Source organism: Sinocyclocheilus grahami, unplaced genomic scaffold, assembly GCF_001515645.1.
Source record: "Sinocyclocheilus grahami isolate Dianchi unplaced genomic scaffold, SAMN03320097.WGS_v1.1 scaffold701.1, whole genome shotgun sequence".
NCBI classification, from domain to species: domain Eukaryota; kingdom Metazoa; phylum Chordata; class Actinopteri; order Cypriniformes; family Cyprinidae; genus Sinocyclocheilus; species Sinocyclocheilus grahami.
In genome coordinates, this window is record NW_015505880.1 from 234,697 (window position 1) to 247,817 (window position 13,121).

Here is a 13,121-nt window from a genome sequence, read left to right on the forward strand (position 1 = left end):
TCAGTTCACTTTCAGTAGACAAATACACACATATATACACACGCACACACAAGATGGGCTGTGTATTCAGAGGCATGTTCTCTGCACAGTGGATCTAATGATAAAAGCTGCTGCATTTTCTGTCGATGGAGAGACTGTATTTCTGTAGCGTGTTGAAAGGAGGTCCCCCAAGGCTCTGTACGAGGCCCCCTACAATTGTTGCGTTTTCCCCCCAAAACTTGACGAGCATCAGCCCCCATCGTTTTTCTCACTGTCAAACACTCCCAAAGTTTTGAAAGCACCTCAGAAAGGCAAAGTTTTTTTGGTAAGCAGCTTCAAAGTTGCCTCAGAAAAACAACCATTAAATACAGTGCAAATGTCTGTGCCCTGAAGCTACTCATGGAATCTATTAAAAATTATTGTGACTCTAAACAGTGCTTTGTGAGTTAATGTTGTTTGTTTATTAGCTACACATATGCTAAACTGAATTAAGCTTTGTGTATTGCTTTGCTTTGCTGCTGAAACCTGTTATTCAAGAGGTTATCTTTTTAAAAAAATCATATTGTAGCTATAATGAAGCTATTTTTGCAGGTCCTTAGTTCAAGTTTTGACCTAATTATATAACTACATATTGGATTTTAAAGAGTGGTCAGCTCCATGATAACAACATAAAAATATGATATAGTTCTACAAAGAAATTTCTAAACCACACACTAAAAAAGTGCAGACGAAAACACTTCCAGAATACAATGCTCATTATGGTCTTATGGATCGGGCATGCCGAGTGGTAAGTGATCTTTATCATTTCACCCAGCATTCTCAAATGTCTCTTTAGCCCAGCTGAAATTTACCACGCTAAGCTCTCTGCCACCAGAAGAACGTGGGACACGCTATAGCACTCGATTTATAAGCCTGATTAAACTAGACAAGTGTGAGTAAGAAACATGATGCAAATCAACATAAAATCATAGTGACGCTTTACACGGCATTCCCGCTGATTGGGCCTCGGCCCTTTATGATGGTAGAGATCACAGTGGCCCTTAAATAAAGAGAAAAATGTGTATAAACAATACTCCAGAGTGTCTCTGTAAAGTATGAGTTATTGCACTAGGCCTTTGTTCATTGTTTGGTGCTGTAATAGGTGTAGGCCTTTAAATTGCAGTGTGTCAACACAATATGTATTGTGATACTTCTTTTATTCATTCATCATTTATTGTCATGAATAACAAAGCTGCTGTCTCTGATAAACACCCAATGGTGTATTTTTCAGTAAGTTCTCAGCTCAAAATGCATTTTGGAGCTGTGAGCTGCATTTTGATATTCATATGAATTTCAATACACTGTACCCTTTGTTTTTTTTTAATGCAAATTACTGTTTGACCCTTCCAAGTTTCCTTAAATCATAAAATGTTTCTCATTTTAGGCATATCTGTTCCGTACAGACTATAGTAAATATATATTTTTAATTGTTATCATGTCCCAAGTAATAATGTAAAATCAGTCTACCATTATCACAAAATAAATAATTAAATGTATGGGCTAGTTTGAATTGTTTTTTTAATTTTATTATATTAACATTATATTGTTTTTTATTGTATTAATTGTAATTACTTTATCATTAGATTCTACTACGAAAAAAGTTCAAATAATACAGAACAAGTTTTGCGTTAAAAAACCCCCGCAAGGTCTAGTGGTTTTATTATAGAAAAAGTGTAGTAACCATGTTTTTTTTTTTTTTTGGCGTATTGATTCCCATTTGTATAACCACAGTTTTACCACAAATAACCATGGTTAAACTATGGTTAATGTAGCAAAACCATGGTTAATTTGTGGTTGCCAAAAGTTTAACTATAGTAACTATGTTTTTTGGGGGGGGGGGTTATTTGTAGTAAAACCATGGTTAATTTAAGTAAGGGTTAGCTGTAGTTGTTTTCTATAAATATCAAACTTTGGTTACTGTGCAAGAAGATTCTTTTCATACGGGAAAATATGTACGCTTGTAAAACAAATTGGCTAAATGAACCTGTTTAGGGGCAGTTTATTCCCTCCCCTGTCCTCTTATTTTGGAGGTGGGATGGTTTTAGTGAAGGGGTTTCAAATGACAGAGCAGCTCATCTGTGCGCGCACATTCACTACGGATTGGTGACGTGAGCGCGAAGAGGCCTCCCCCAGCCTGCTTCGCTGTTTTTGGGGAGGGTGCGCGGGAGAAAAGGGGGGCTAAAAAAACCCTACCAAACTGCCCCTACCCCCAGTCGAAGTCCGGGACCTGAATGAAAGGAATCCGATCCAGCTCTGGGACGCGGTGGACCGACTATCGACCGACATTTAAAGCTCGTTTTGAAGCGCGGAGTTTCGTGCGCTCTTGGAGAGTTTACGCACGGACGCCGTCGACATGGCACGGATAACTGTTAACTCCCGTTGAAAACTTCGCGTATCCAAGGAGTTATTTGGATTTTTTCCCCCTTCTGTTTTACATGGATGCAACATAGGACGCTTTAAGAGGAGTTATATGGTCGTAACGCATCTGCATCGATCCGAAATAAAGTTACTTGGACACGCGTGGAACTATTGTAAGTAAACGATTTTTAAATGGCCAATTTAAAACGTAAAATAATTACGTTTATTATAATGAATTAAAATGATAGATATAATTATTTAGAGGTTTCACTGGTAAAATGCTTGATTTCATTGTATCTATATAATCCCATGGTGTCTATCGAAATGTTTTTGTGCGTTATGTGCAGTTTTTGGCGACATAAGTTGTAGTAATAATGGTTTTGATATGGCTTGTTAGGCTGGGTTGTATTCCTCATGTTCTGCATGGGGTTTTTGTGACACTTTCATGAGCTTAAAAACTTTTCGAGTTCATATGAGGAGTGATTATAAACTAATTTGATAACAATTTTCATAGAGGACATTTGAAATGTTGCATTTCTTCTGTTTGTGTTCCCTAGGAGTTTAAAAATATGACGGAATGCATTGAATGGTCACATTGTGTCTGTTCACTTTTGGCAGTTTGGATTTGTTTTATTGTAATTTTTTTGGTCTTGAAGCATGACCCCAATCAGTAGTTGTCTCATTTTTTTAAAAAGTGTATGTTTGCTTTGTGGTGCAGTAGCGGGTTAATGCTTTATTAATATCTGTGAAATGGGCTTTTGGTTGAGTTACGGGAATGCACTGTGAGTTTCAAAAGAAAACAAGGTTTATTTTGTAAAATGGCTACTAATGTTTTTCAAGGTCTGTGAGAATTTGAAGACAAAGACAGTAAAGTCAAACCCAGATAATAAGGAAAATTGGAAAGTCACTTTCTGGAGGTTTAAAGTAATTGTCTCATTGACATTTGCTGCAAATGCGGAGTTTATAGAGTAGAAAATAATATATTACACATTTTTGCATTATGGTTTTGAATAGAAAGCGTGAAAAAGTCATTACTGTAGAGAATATTGATTCTATTCACCAAGTGTCTTTCTTGCAAAGTTATTATATTGAGGATTTTCTCCCTTTTTTCTGGCAGATACATGCTTGTCTATAAGTTATGCTTTCTTTCAGCTAAGTTGTGCCATGGCCTGCTGAATATAGCAGTTTACTTTCATTTGAAAGTATATGCGTTCATATAATAAAGGTTTGAGCGAGACTGAAGCAGGAAAGCATAGTGCAGGTATTGTCTTGATTCATTTAGTCACAGATAATGCAGGGGTCATTAATCACTTTAATGTGACTTCAGGGGCCCCGTATCAGAATGAGTCTGGACTGAAGTGCTCTGGTTCTGCTTTTGAGAAAAGTTCGGCTTAATACTTCGCTTTGATCTCCAAGAAATTTAGATTTAGACTTTGTTGACGTCTCATCCAATAAGTTTGATGGCAAAGATCTACTCTAGGAGCTACTCGAAAAGGACAGCCATCCTTGATCCTTTCATGAAATACGTACCAGCTTTTTAAGCGTTAATGGCTAAAAAGTGTCTGTTTTCGCCGTCTTTGTTCTGTGTTGCAACTTGCGAATTCTCAAGTGTGCTTTAGTTTCTAAATGTCACTATAATTGGACGATTTATCATAGCTGATCACTGTCAGATCTTGAGAGATGTTAAGACAAATGCATAGGAATGCAGCCAAACAGAAGCAGTTAGCCGTGTCTGTGGTCTATAGACCTGTAGTTTCGCTCATTTTTCTTTTGCGGCTAAGCAATAACAAACAAGAAATCAATGAAGTCGGGTGGTGTTAGAATTAAGGAATTTTTTAACGGATGTAAAAACTTAGTTTGCCAAACTAACTTTGATTTCCTGTGTGCATTCCGTGTCACCTCTGGTCGAAAAGTTAATTGAATTGAGCTTAGGACATGAGTTCTGGTAAAATGTCTTTTGTAAGGTGTCTTCCCCAAGGTTTTGAAATTCATTTCCACGAAGTTATTCCTTCTGGTGTCGTTTTTTGTGTTTTCCTACACTTATCGCTGTAACCTTTTTCCCCCATTTTAAATAGGGATCAAAGGACAATGCCTCAGAGAGATTCTGGCCACGCTATGCCAAAATAAATATTCTCCTGACTTCAGAGAGAAGATAAGGACAGTGCTCTTGCATTCGCTTGCATTACAGATTTAGTCCTCTTGTTTGTGTGAGCTAGAGTTGCTAATGATCACTCTAAATATAAAGTGTGCCATGCTTTAATGAGCAGCATCTCTCTCTTGGATTTAGTTTTCTTTTAGCATTAGAGATCTTATAGCACTTGCTAAAGTACCATTTTATTGAATAATGTTCCGCACAGCCTTGGATTCAATGGTGCCATGGATAGATTTAGCGCAGGAAATGCTAATGGAGTGGCAGAAATATCAAAACAACAATTATACAAAAAGCTCCCTTTCACGATGGTTATTGTAACCCGTGAGTGCCAATGTGATCGTAGTCGTAGATAAAATTAGGCGAGTTTGTGTAACAGGGAGAGCAGTGCAATTATCAGCTTGGGTTTTGAATGGCAGATGCAGTGGTGGCAGTAATGGCAGCTGCGCTGCAGCGCCTCACATTATCAGCAGAAAAGGGAGGGGAAGAGAGATGTTCGCCAGCGCCTAAGCTCTGCCAGCTAATTGTGTTTATTCCTCTTAATTTGTCCCGAGTGCTAAATCGGTGCTCTTCAGTTCACGGTGGGTGCAATTTGTCTGGTGGTTATAAAAGAACGGGTGCACTGTCTTTGAAACGAGCTCTTCTGGTCTTAATGCTACCGTCGCATGCATCCACATGCACATCCAAGCAGAAGGAGACGAGGCCTCTCTGTTCAAGCCACGGTTGCCGCCTTACGCTATGACCCAAGGGACAACCGGTCAGTCTGGCGGAATTATCAAGCACTTGTTCGGACGAGTTCCTGAGTAAATCGCTACATTGTCCATGACAAGCCTTGTTGAAGATGAGGAATAGCCTCTGCTGGTAAATTATATTAACTCTCCGGCCTATGTTGCCCATTCTGTCCAACAGGTTAGTGGCAAATCCGAGATAAGATGCCAAGCAAACCCGCCCCTGCTGACGGGATTGATCCATCTCGCTCAAAATTTAATTTCATCTCACGCTTGGCCAGTTGCCTACGTGACGCTGCAGGACTGATCGTCCGGTCTCTGGGCTCTCAGTACTGCGGCGGTGCTGATAAGGCCAAAAGCTACTACCTTCTCCCTAAGCTTAAAGCCCTCGCCGCAAGACTGGATTTCGAACCAATGATATGCTCCGCTTGCTCTGATGCCACTGTGATAATGTGTTCATTACGGTAGGAGGTCGTTATATCCATGCTACACCCGCCACCCAATCTCTACCCCTCCCACTGGCCTCGATATGTTTGGCTGTTTTCTTGGGGGCACTTGTTGTTTACCCCCACCATGGTGATTTTTCTGCTTTCTGCTCTTTAAGTATGATGACCAGCTGGCACTCCAGGTTGATGTGCGTCCCACCCAGCTTGGGACACTTAGACAATACAGATCTGTCATAAACACGCCCCACCTTGGCTTCAATCTGAGTTATGACCCCTCAGAGGTTTGTGGAGACCCGTCCCCACCCTGTTCTCCATGGCTGGAGGTCAAGATGCCATCTGTGATTGGTCTACTTATTCTCCACTTTGGCTCGATAGTTAACAGACCCCAATGAACCATATTAAAGGTTTGGATCTTTGTTTGATAGACTTGGAGTGGTTATGACCTTTCTCTGGGGCGACTCCAATTGGACTCCTTCAAAATACCTTTAAGTCATTAAGTGGAACCAAAAAAATAAAGCCCATGAATCCAAAGTAGATTCCTCTTGAATATCTTAGATATCCCACTTTCCAAATGTCATGGTACTAGTTTAGTAATGTGTGCTGGTTTAAGATGGTTATCAGGGGTCTTGCTTGGTGAAGCGTAGGAATTTGTTGGGGCAAAGACAGAATGCTGGTTCGGTAGATTTTGTTTGGGACCAAGTAGATTTGAAGGGGTTTATAGTGACCCTATAGAAACCTCAGGGCCCAGTTAAGGGGGCAGTTTTCAGGATGAGGGGCTTTTTCATGTGCTAAAAGCTGCTAATCCGCAGGCCTTTGTGTGGGAGCAGAAAGCTCGGGGCAAGATGAGAAAGCCATGGCTTTTTCAGAGCCCGGCCTTTTGTTGTCATTTCACCCAAATCAGGGGACATCTGTTAGGATCGGGGGTAGATTCCCAGCTGACGGAGGGGAACGGGTTGGAGGAAGAGGCGGGGGAAGGACAAGATACATTGGTGGGGGTGGGAATGTTTGAGGGCTGATGGATGTGTGTAATTGTTTGTAATGCAAGCATGAAAACACGGGCCTCTGGGAGCTGAAGCCGTATTTGTGTGGACAGAGGGGCCTTGTAGTTATGAAACAGTCAGTCAAGGGTAGATGGGGTTAAACACGAGTAAATACCTGCCTGTCAATGCAAGCCATGCTCCCTTAATTAGGAATGACAAAATGGTTTGACAGCAGAGAAACGGGGAGCGCAATACCCTTTAACTAGCACAAATGTCAACATGTGATTAAGCTCTGTTGGAAACTCATTACATTCCTGAAATGCGGATCTGTTTTTCAATAAAAATCACATCTCTTTTTGTTCTAGTCAGTGCTGAATTAGCGTGACTGATCTCACTCAAGTACGTTTTTTCCATTTGCATTTGTGCATTACGAGTACATCAAATTCAAACACTTCTAAAGGGTGAGCCTTATGAAAATGCATTGCATTTTAAGAAAAAGTATTTATTTTGAGAGTGATTATTATTGCTTCAATATTGCAGTAAATTATTATTATTTTTTTTTATTGTATTTATTTACCATGAAGTATAATGTCATCTTGGCAACTAGATGAAATAAATAAATGAATAAACTTTTTAAAAATGTTTTATTAAATGTTACATTTATTTTAAATGTTTTAGTTCATTTATTTTAGTTAATGTTTATCAGTAATTAATTATTTTTTAATGGTTTTAGTTTCAGTTTATATTAATAACCCTGATGAGAATTTAGGCAAATGTGCTTAAATGCCATAAAAAAAATGGCAAATAAGTAAATATTTCAGTAAATAAACATTTTAAGCAAAAAATGTCTAGAGTATAATGTTCTTGGACAGGTTTTGTGAGATTCACAAAATGAATATCCTTCTCAAAGTGAAAGTCTATGGTTATTAACTGTTCCAACTAAATATGATTTTAGATTTAGTTTAAAGCACATAAAGTTAAAGGTGGAAAAACATTACATTCACTCCTGCGTGGCATTTCAGTTTCGAGCCTCTGTAATTATAGCTGCATTGTGTTCTTTGAGTAAACGAGGATGCATTCAACACAACTGAGCCAGGGATGGTATGGATTCTGCATCAACTGGGCGTAAAAGAGCGAGTGCGAGGGAGTTCACTTTCTCCGTCTCTTCAAGCGAGAGGGAAAGATGATTTGTTACACATACAACATCCCCCCAACCCTGGCCTCATGCGATATCACATTTTGACATGTACAGTGGGTACAGAAAGTATTCAGACCCCCTAAACTCTTTGTTATATTGCAGCCATTTGCTAAAATCATTTAAGTTAGGACGCCGACTGATAATATCATTAACTCTTATTTAATTGCAGCATTGAGATGCCATCTGAAGATGTTTATTGTATTTGTGGGATATGATGGCCGACAACGTTTTCTGTGCTGCTTTTCTTTTGTACATTCATATTAGAAATTGCCAAAAGCCTCCTGCCATTGAAAACATCATTGGAAAGTCAGATAAATTGGGAAAAACAAATCAATCTTTGTACTGCATGCAGAAGTAATCCATTTTAAAGTAAAACCACCTTTGGGGGAAAATACCAGCAAAATACCAAAAATATTTTTCGGTTGCCCAAAGAACCTTTCAGTGAACAGTTCTTAAAAGTAGGGCGGGTCGATATGGCAAAAAAGTAACTCTCGACTTTTAAAATTTTAGAATGTTTAACCGATTCTAGATTTAGTTTTCTACATTTAACTAGTCAACTGAAAAAAACGTTACTACAACATGATTCCAACATGATGGAAACGTTTGACCATTGAGCCTGCATCTCACGCGTGAAACAATATGCTAAAAATGCGGCCCTCAAGGTTTTTTTTCCCATTCCACTGCCCGCATCACATCTTTGTCAACGCAAAAGCGCATTCTGTGTGAAGCGATATGTTCTACGTTACGGTCCTTCATAGAGCACATCACATGTGAGCGGTTGATCATGTGCGCCATCATGTGGTGAGATTAGTTTTTTTCTCCTAATGGTTATCATTAGCATATTGTCAGTTTCTAATTGTAATGTTATTTCTTATGTCTATTCAAAATCACGATTCCTTGATAAAAAATTTAATAAAATCGTGGCAAAACTTCAAATTCGAAGAAAATTCGATAAATAGGAAAACATTGACATTTAAATTTTTTTTTAATAGTCTAACGAAACAATTTTTCCAGTATGAAGTACCTTGAAAAGATTTCATAGATGTTGATGGTTCTTCGTGTAACCATTGACGGCAATAAAAAAAAAAGAAAGTTATTAAAAGTTATATAAAGTTACAAATTTAGTAACACTTTATAATAAGGTTTCATTTGTTAACATGAAGATTCTACAGCATTTATACCCTTAGGTAATGTTAATTTCAACATTTACTGATATAATTTTAATATTTGACTAATTGAGATGCCACCAGAGGAAGTTTACGATTGCAGACATAGTGTTTTTGTGGTACTTTTTTTTGTGCCTTCCCATTTAATATCGCCAAAAGCCTCCTGCCTTTGAAAACATAATTGGAAAGTCAGATATATTGAGATAAACAAACTGACACGCAGAAGTAATCCATTTTAAAAGACCAACCGCCTTTGGGGGAAAATACCGACAACCTGCCAATGAGTCTGATATTGCGAGTCCAGGATGGAGCAGTTCATCTTATTTGTTTGTTTTCCTAAAGGCACCCTTTTTTTGTGCGTTGTGAGGTTTTCGTCCCATTTTGGTCATAAATGAGGCATGAAGCCAAACTCACGCAAGCAGGGATTCGCAGGGAATGAAATCCCGAGATTACTGCGCCTAATATCGCCTCGCGATCTGCTTTTATTAGCTCCATTACGTCCTCCGTATCCTGACCTTGTTTCGGTGGCGCTTACACGGGCGTTTTATCTGGGATGGGGCCGAATGAATGAAAAGATGAATTGCGTGTTATCTTCCTCCTGCGTGATTGGGGAGGCGATGAACAGAGGGGTGTAGCCTGCGTGGGTGGATTGCAGTCGACTAAACGAACCCGGAGATGAGTGCTGGATAAAATGTGCTAACTAGGAGCACGACACCAGTTCTCTAGTGTCTCTCGCTTTTGGGGAAATTGTGAGAGAAGTCTGTCTGGAGTTTTTGTGGAGGATATTTTCACAGCGGTGGTTTGGGGACGTTTAAGATTCCTTCACTAACAAAAATAAAAGTTCAAAATGAGCTTTCTTAGTGATGCCATAGAACAGATCTTAAAGAAAAAAAAAATTCTTAATGTGAAGAATATTTACTAATCTAAACATTTATTTTTCAATTATAAAGGACCTTGTGAAGGTTCCATAGACATTAAAGGTTGTTCATGGAACCATTATGCTAATAAAGAAAAAAAAATGTGTAGAAATTCGATAGGTTTAATTTGTTAATATTTATTAACTACTTTAGTTAACATGAACTAACTATGCATAAGCATTAATTAGTCTTGGTTTTTAACATTAAAAAGTGTTAAAGGGGTCCTATTATGCTTTTTCACTTTTTCAACTTTAGTTAGTCTATAATGTTGTTGTTTGAGCATAAAAAAGAATCTGCAAAGTTACAAAGCTCAAAGTCCACTTCAAAAGGAGATATTTAATTTAATAGAAATAACTTTTCAAAAACTACAACGAATGACTTGTTTGGACTACAACACATATTTTCCGGTATTTGTGATATCACAAATACCGACGAATGGGACGAGACCTGGTTGAGCTGCACTAGAGAAGGCAACGAGTGTTATCATTATGTCGGAGACACGCTAGCTTTCCCAAGGCAGAAGAACTTAGAGTGATTACAATCATCCGGGTTTAAATCGCGCTCAGATTGATTTGATTTTGACGCAATATTTACACTGAAGGTTGCAGGCGGCTATGGTAAGGGGCGTGACATTTCCCGACCAGGTGCCGAGTGCTGCCAATCACAGCACACACTGGCCCAGCTAACCAATCACAGCACACACTGGCCCAGCTAACCAGTCACAGCACACACTGGTCCAGCTAACCCATCACAGCACACACTGACCCAGCTAACCCATCACAACAATTGTAATAATGAAAAATATGTGAAGAATAACGTGTTTTTCAAACACATTGAAATAATGTGTTTTTCTCAACCCAGTATGAGAGCCTGTTCTAGTACACCCCCAAAACAAAATAAAACTTTGTAAAAGAGCATAACAGGACCCCTTTAAACGTTTGCTGCAACCTATTCTTTCATGCATATGCATACATATAAATAAATACATAAATAAATAAACATACATATACACACATAAAAAATAAAAAACAACTTCAAATATTTTTTTTTAATTGTATGTTTAGCATGATTCATTCTAGTGTATTTAAGTTTAGATTCAACTTGCTAATATGTCACGTTACAAAAGTTGCTAATTAGCGTTACTAATGCCATTTTTGTGTCTCTCATCTGCCTCTTTAACTTGAGCACGAAATGCGTACGTTGCACAAATTCTATTAGCGTCTGAATCTTAATATGCGGACGAGCTAATAAGCTAAAAGGCCTGTACGCTGTAAATCACTGCGCTCTTGTTCTCCAAATAGTCGGCGGAGAGACGTGCTAGTCATTCGTAGCAGAGGCCAGTCTTGTTTAAGTTTAGCGCGACAGGTTTTGAAAGTGATGGATGGCCGTCGTTCCCTTTGTTTATCTCCGCAGATATCTGAATCCTGAAACGCATGAAAGATCTGAGAAATCAAGCTAAATGTATTCAGCTGAGAGCCGAAGGTCAAGCTAACACATTCATGTGTGTGTGTGTTTGGTGCCGTGATTCAATTACTAGCTGTTTTCTGAAGGGATTTGTGTTGCTCATATAGGCAGCCATATTGTGGAGTTCATTTCGCCTGATGAAGTACTGAAGTATTGAGTCGTCTGATATGAATATTACTTTCATGGATCAAATAAATCACAGACTGTAGTTTTTGTAGCATTTATATCTATCGGTGCAGACGGGAGGCTCATGCATCAGCTCATGCATCCATTGCTGTGGCTTTGTGTTTTGTAGCTCCGCCCAATGTGGAATCTGATTGGTCCAAAATCCTGCTACTTATAAAATATTAAAACATCAAATTTTCTGCTTGGTTGTGATCATGTCTCTCATCATACATAATCTTTATTATAATTATAATTATTTTTTATTTTTTTTATCTCGCCTGCATCTGACAAATTTGTCACATAAATCAGAAACTTTTTCTGATTAATTTTTAGATATTTTTGTATTTACGTTTTATATATATATACAGAATATATGTATAACGTAAATACAAAAACATATTTATGTTCAAATGTTATCTTTAATAAATGGAGGAGTAAAAATATAATACATACCTTGAATGTAGTCTGTACCATGTATTAAAATCTGTCAATTCATTATTATTTTTTACAAATAATGTATTTAATTTTTACTAATATTTTTGTATTTATGTTTTGTATTAGGTTCAATTATTTGTCTTGTTTATGTTTAATAAGTATATAAATATAAATCGAATAAATTCATAATGTATAATAAATGCGTTTTTCTTTGCTGTGTATATGCTAAAAAATTCTATTATTTTTTTAAATTTTTTTATTTAATCTTTTTTTTTTTATTGCATTTAGTTTTTAAAATATATATTCTAAGTGTCTAATTTTTTGTTCATATCTTAAATAAATAAACATCGATCGATTAATACCTTGGATTTAGTCTGTAACATATGTATATGTTTAAAAATCCACTCAGTTCCAGTGTTTTCTTCCAGAAGCGGTTCTCGACTCCCCAACCCGGTGTTGTTTTGAGGGTGTTTTCCCAGTGAACTCGTTTAATGATTACTGCAATGCCTCCTGACAGGAGTTTTGAACACAAGACAAGCAAAATCGGCAACGAATCCTATAAAATCAGCAAGTGTTAGTGTCCGAGGAGCATCGGCAGGCCTTGAAAAGCAGCGAATCGATTTCTGCACATGTGCCAAACATGCATCAGATCTAAACACACACGCACACACGACGGAACGCATGCGGCAGCTCCAGATCACACAGACTCTCGCGCTTCAGTAATAAGATGCAGGTGCTGAAGGAGGCGCGGATGCGTGTTCATAGACTCACCGTGAGCTTAATGTCGGAGGAGCATGCTGCATCAGAATCAGACACTGGCTGCTGCTCGGGAAGGCCAGTGTTTTCACTGCCTACATAAGCAGCTGCCTACTGAGATGACATCTTTTATTAAGACTGAGCCATACCGAACCTCATGACTGATTTGGTAAAACTTATAGTCTTTTCACTGCCCATATTTATAATCAATGTTTCTTCAACGTTGCTTCATCGGTCATTTTGGGTTTAATTTTTATTTATTTATTTTTTGTTCTTTCAACAAAGGGCATGTCAAACTCTCTATCTATCTATCTATCTATCTATCTCTCTATCTATCTATC

The 13,121-nt window shown here is 38.0% G+C and overlaps 1 protein-coding gene across 21 annotated transcripts in view; it reads left to right on the top strand.

Moving 5' to 3' along the window:
• The window catches only part of ptprsa (protein tyrosine phosphatase receptor type Sa), a 232,823-nt gene that overhangs the window by 60,783 nt on the left and 158,919 nt on the right, over positions 1–13,121 (top strand). Inside the window, exon 1 of one of the 21 annotated variants that reach the window (XM_016243798.1) lies at positions 2,119–2,549. The exons of the other annotated variants lie outside the window; for them this stretch is intronic. The gene's annotated coding sequence lies outside the window, so the exon portion shown is untranslated. Of the gene's footprint in view, positions 1–2,118; positions 2,550–13,121 lie in introns of those variants that run through there. 21 annotated transcript variants of the gene reach the window in all.